The following is a 6,588-nucleotide window of genomic DNA, read 5'->3' as shown; positions in this document are numbered from 1 at the left end:
TACGGCGAGCTTCGAGACAATTATTTATGCTATTACGATTGAATTTCTAAAAATATAGAGGAATTTCAATATGAAGCTCTTTAGGAATTTTGGTGTTATGAGAGAAATTTATATATAATTTGAGGCTCAAGAATTAATCATTCAATCATCAGTAATCACCCAAAATGAAAAACCAGTTTTTCCGTTCAAATTTTAAGAAACCCTCATGAAAATCTATCACTGCCTTACAGATAGCAAGTGCCATACACCGATAGACTTTCATGAACATTGCTTTAATTTTGAGAAAGAAAACTGGTTTTGAAAATTTGCAAAACGATGATGGTTATTTTCCTCTTAGCGAACATGTATAACAAGGAACTCAGGTTCCGTTTGTCTTACTGGTCAGAGTAAAGACTGCTCATTTTATAAAGTGGACCCTTTGTTTTTGCTATATCTTTTTCATTTATTGGTAAAATCGCAATCGGGTTTATGTGCATCGTTCAACTTTTATTCTACAATGTTATGGAAAAATAAAATCTTACAAAATGCTTTTGGTTGAATAACTAAATATTTTTTCCAAAAACTTCTAAGAAAAACTGTTCGTCAAAGTTAAGCATTACTTTTCGCATAATTCAAAATGTCGTTTTCATGGACAAATTCAATGTTGGTTCCTTTATCATTCTATCAAAGGTAGCGTTTCAAAAAATATCAATTATATACTACCGTTCTCTGACACTAGGTCAATCTATTGATTGATCTTTTATGGCCAAATTCGCTAAAATACCAGCTTATTACTCCCAGCAAAACAGTAAAGTAAAAATCGTGTTAAAAATTGGTTTAGATCAGTAAAGAAACTATATTTGTATAAAAGAGAGTTGTACCGCGAGCCTTGATCGCATTCTTAGGAATAAATTTAACTTTTTATAGTCGTTTCATTAAAAAATCTCATTCTTCCAAAATATTGTACGCATATTTATCGATCTACTGCAAATTGTAAACATTTTTCCCTAAATATTTTGATGGGTAATTTTCCTCTTAATGAAAACAATACATGGAAAATAAATTCTATTTCAGCAGTGTTCCCAACTTTGATGATTGTCATTGTGCTTTGAAACGTCTTCTGGAAATAAAGGATTCGTTTTTCTATTGTCCTTTAGTGTGACTTAGGGACCAGATTAGCATTTCTATGAAAGCGTAGCGTATTGATAAACATTATTTGTGAAGCAATTATGTTGCTAGTAGTGTGTGCATTCATTTTAAGGATATTTAAATCTCAATATACAAAAAAGCCATAGAAAGTTGATGAAACCGGTGAAAAACTATTTTATCATTAAAATCCTGATAACTGTATTGTCCAAATCACTTCATATTCGCTCATAAGCTCAACATAAAACAGTTAAATCATGACATAAAAGTAAATCCAATATAGCATAATAATTTCATACCTTTTACACTAATGCACGGAAATAGAAACCATACATATTAAAAAGGGTCCATTCACCGTGCATTTGATATACAGTCCCACCCACAGTTATGGATAGCACACAGATATGGATTAGAGGTCAGTGTTGTGAAAAACTCAATTTCTCATAACTCACGCTTGAGACTTTTCATGCGTGAGTTGTCGATCACGCAACTCAGCAGTCAAAAAATCGTGGATGAGTTGGCTCACCTGTTTGACTCATTGTCTAGTATTTCCACACTTTACTCACATACGGCAATAATTTCTTGTTAGTTTGGTGAAATTGTAGTAATCCTTTCTAACGTAAACAACAACATTCGGGTTTCACGAGTTTTTGATGGGTTTTGCGACTGAATCATTTTTTACGGTTTGAGTTGATTGAGTGATTTTGCATCAAAATCTCAAGCGTGAGATTTGCGAAGCAGATCTCTAAAGAGTTTGCTCTCAAAAGAGAGCGTATTGATTGAGATTTGAGTGTGAGTCTAACAACACTGTTAGAGTTGCATTAAAACGGGAATATCTCATCAAATAGAGTTGCAATTACGCAGAACATATTTTACGTACGTGAACCATAGAACTGTACAGCATCGCAATCAATTATAATATGGTTAATCCTATTTTTTCCGTCCGTAGGAAATAAAGTGTCAAACGTATTCCCAGAAGCGTTGATTCTTAACTGTGGGGCATTGATAATCATACCACAGTTATGAATCAAAGACAAGACGATTCCGAAACAAACACCAACACGTATGCTTTCTCTAGCACACCATTCGTTTAACACCCAGATAAATTGCTGTTATAGTGTTTTGATCCATTATGTCATTTTGCACATGTTTTGGACAATATCGAGCTGTTAAGGCGAAACTGGATTGGATTTCCATGTTCGGCTTTCACGATTTTTCATATTTTTTTGGTTCATTATTTTCAAAATCGGTTTTCGTCGAAAGATAGAGGAAGGTTCAAGGTATCTTCTGATTTTTTTTCCTAGTGGAAAATGTTTTCCGTTTTCGAGATTACCATTTTCCTGTGAAATTTTTTTGATTTCCCCTGAGCCAACTTTTGGCTTTGCACGCCGATATCTCGCAAAGTTGATATGGAAACGCAAAATTTGGAACTCGTCGAAAGATGGGGAATTTTACAAGGAAAATAATCGCCGAAGACACTATATGTGGAAAATGCGTTTTTCGCGAGATTACCATTTTTCTAGGGAGCGTTCCACGGAAATTTTCATCACCCAGTAGTATCATACGCATGCGTGTATGTGTGAAACAAGAAACCAGCAGCAGATGACCGGTTTTCTCGGTCGATTACGAACGGCACAAAACGGAGAACGAAAATCATCAAGGGCGGGTGGGATATTTGAACAGATTCCTGCAGCACCAAACACATTTTAGCCATAGACTGGCGGATTGATGCAATGAGAGAGTTGGCATCATTCCTTCTGTCCTCGTTTGCCTGTTGCATCCGTACAACCGTTGTCAATTTGTTTGGCTCTACAAAATCCTCATTGGCAAGTCTATAGAAATAGTGGCTATACTCGCTATTTGCATTGCGTTGAAGCGTGAGCGTAACTTCTATTTTGTGCAAATCGATTTACTCTGTAAAGGATTTATTAATGTGAATATCAATAATTTGCAACAAGTTTGTTCATGGTGGATCAGATTAGATTATATTCTTAGAAATTCAATGGCTATAAATTCAAAACTGTTAGTTTTGAGTACAACCAAGAAATACATACGAGAAGCAAATTGTTTCTAAAAATGGAGGAACTGTTTAGGACAACGAAAAATACTGAGATTTCCTTTCCACTTTTGGTCGATTTACAAATACTGGGGATCATTTAAGTAACATAAGACAGTCTGAGAATAATCGGATTTTCTATGTTGTTTTCTGGATTAGTAGTGAATGCTCAGGAATACTGAACAAATGATTCTGGCAGTGACATATATGATTTTTGCAAATATAAAGAAATACTGGAAAAGTTTATTAACGAATTTTTATCACATAATTATTATTATGTGCAACATGGGAATACTTCAGATTCACTATGAATTTCTTCAATCTTTTCCGTGGACCTCTAAAAGTGATTGAGAGATCATCAGCACCGAAAGCTTTTGAAAACTTTTGAAATATTCATTATGAATCAACATATACCTTTCAAAGACTCACCTGAATGGTTTGTCTGTAACCCACCACAGGCGATGCAAGAATTCTTCCAACACTATTCGAAGTTCACTAAAAATCTTACCAAGAGTCATTCAAACATCTTAGTAACGTTTGAAAAGAAATTTCTAAATGATCATACCACAATCCAACAAAAATCAGTTGGTTGAGAAGATTTCATCAAAAACTACCAACAGAAGTTTTTACAAGAGTACCCACAATCAAGATCAATCCGAGAAACGTTGTAAATTTGTTTTACAAGATGTGAAATATTTTTTGGGGTTTACCCAAGGCTTCTACAGAAATCCGCGAAATCAAAATATCTAATGATTCCATCTCTGCAAGCTGCTTCGAATATACTAAAATACTTTTCTAATGAGCTTTTAAGGAACTAGATAACAGCCATTGGAATAATTCGTAAAACTTTTCATCATAAACTCTACAAAAATCTTGTCCGATATCCGACAAGAATTATCCTGATGGAAATAGTGAAGAATCTCATTTTGTTTTTTTTTTTCAAATCCCGTCAATATCGCTGAGGAACTGCTCAGAAGCTATTCGAGGATCTCACCAAGAAGCTGGTGAAATCTGATGAGAATTAGGCCAAGGAAAATATGCCAGGAATTTTCTAATAACAATGCTATAGCATCATTCTGTTTTCTAGTTTGCACTAAAAACATGCAAATTTTGTGAGGTAAAGTTGTACTGCGCATCCCGATAATTTGAACGATACTCAATGCAAACCATCGAGGCTTATTTTTAATTTGAACTTGTAGTTACCCTAAGCACAACGAAAAAACGTGTTTGTTTAGGATTCTGTGTCCTGTTTCACAACGTTCCATTTCTCTTCAACCATTTTTAATTTGAACGATTGATGGGGTCTCCCTTAGCCGAGTGGTAAGAGTGCACGGCTACAAAGCAAATCCATACTGAAGGTATCTGGGTTCGATTCCCGGTCGGTCCAGGTTCTTTTCGTAAAAGAAATTTCCTTGACTTCCCTGGGCATATAGTATCATCGTACCTGTCACACGATATACGAATGCGAAAATGACAACTTTGGCAAAGAAAGCCCTCGGTTAATAACTGTGAAAGTGCTCATAAGAACACTAAGCTGAGCATCAGGCTCTGTCCAAGTGAGCACGTAATGCCAAGTAGAAAAATGATGGGATCGAGTCCTTTTAAATAACGATCACTTGCAAAACAAGCGATGTTAAAAATTCCTCTTATTTACTTATCAATTCAAAAATGACACTTATTTAAAACAGCTTCGCGGACCCCCTGAGAAATCTGCACGGCCTCCTAGGGTCCACAGCCCACCGGTTGGGAAACTCTGAAGATGATAGGAAGGATAATTTTGACATTATTTTTAAATGTTACAAAAAATTACAATATTTTCAAATTATTGGTACCTAATGAAATCTTCTGAGAGTAATATTGAGAGAAATAAATATGGAAGTGTTAAGTTTATTTCAGAGTTATTTGAAAAATACGAGATTATCTTTATTTTTGATGTATGTTTAAAACTATAGGTTAGATATTTGGGGGATATAAGGCTTTTAGGCTTATGAAAATTTTTTGGATAATTTTTAGTTGTTTGTGAATAACGTGGTGTTTTTAGAATATTTTCGGATGATTTATGAATGATAACAACTCTTAGGATAATATTTACAAGATATAGGAACGCTTGAGAATTACAGGGGACTCTCCGATTCTTGAATTTTTTGAGGAATACAGGTATTTAGATTTTGTTAATTGGTGAGAGGACGAAAAATCTAGAAGAATATTTGAAAGAAATGAGAACATTTGAAAATATGTTTCAAGTTATTTAAAGAAAGCGGTGTATTCTGACAAAATACCTTATGATTCGGTGAGTGATTAATGCGTCTGGAAAAATATTTTAACGAATTAGAAAGATATTTCTGAGATTTGTCTTAAACCCTTTAAAAAAAATCTAGATATTTGTTTTCAACAATCAACTTTGACCAAATGTTACCAAAGAATCTTTTAGAATAAGGACTCATCAAATATTGAAAAATATTCTTAAGGTTATATTTGAACCTCAATTCGCTCAGAAGTATTTTCTGAATTTCTTATCAACATCCCAAGTTTGTCCGGAAATTCTTCCAGAAATCCAAAGCAGTAACCAATAATTCATAAACAAAGGAATAAAATACTTTAATCTTAAACTAATTCTGAATATCTAGAATACTTGTAATCTAGGCATTTTTGGTTCTCTATCCACATTCCCAGTTTATTCAAACATTCTCTCAGAAATATTGAAGCGTTCACCAACTATTCTGGATTTAAAACAATTTTCTATCGTCCTTCAAATATTTTGGAATAATTGTGAATTAATAACTGTTAAAGTTCAGCGTTCATATATGCATTTCTCAAATATTCAGAAGTATTCATCAAAATATCAATAGCAATCCTTCTAAGCTTCAACAAATTCACAAATATTCTATAAATAATCTCATTCTCCTTCAACATTCCCAGATTGTACAAACATTTTATCAGAATTCTAAAGAAATCACCAATAATTAATTAACAATTCAAGTATATTATGTAACCTTCAATAAGTTCAAACAATAAATTTAGAAAATAATTTATGATAACACTTCTTCATTTCCAGTTTGTAGTCAGGTAACGACAAATTCCGGAAATATATCTGAATCGATCATAGATCACGAAAATATTCTCTCTGAAAGTATTTTATATAAAGACGGATAAACAGCGGCTAAAAGCTATTTTTTCCTAAAAATATTCAGGTAGTTATTTTTTTTTTTTTATTTCTAAATAGACGGTGAATAATTTAAAATTCTTATAGATTGTCTGAGTAATTTGGAAGTGTTAATAGCAACGAGAGATTTCTTAAAAATTCCTTAACTAGGAATTTTCAAAGATAACCAGAAATACCTGGAATTTTGCTCAACTTATTGAGCACCATAGACATCTATAGGAGAATTTCTGAATTGTTTGTAATA

This window comes from Aedes aegypti, chromosome 2 (genome assembly GCF_002204515.2).
Source record: "Aedes aegypti strain LVP_AGWG chromosome 2, AaegL5.0 Primary Assembly, whole genome shotgun sequence".
Classification (NCBI taxonomy): Eukaryota; Metazoa; Arthropoda; class Insecta; order Diptera; family Culicidae; genus Aedes; species Aedes aegypti.
The sequence above is the reverse complement of the archived record's forward strand: the minus strand, read 5'-3'. Positions refer to the sequence as shown.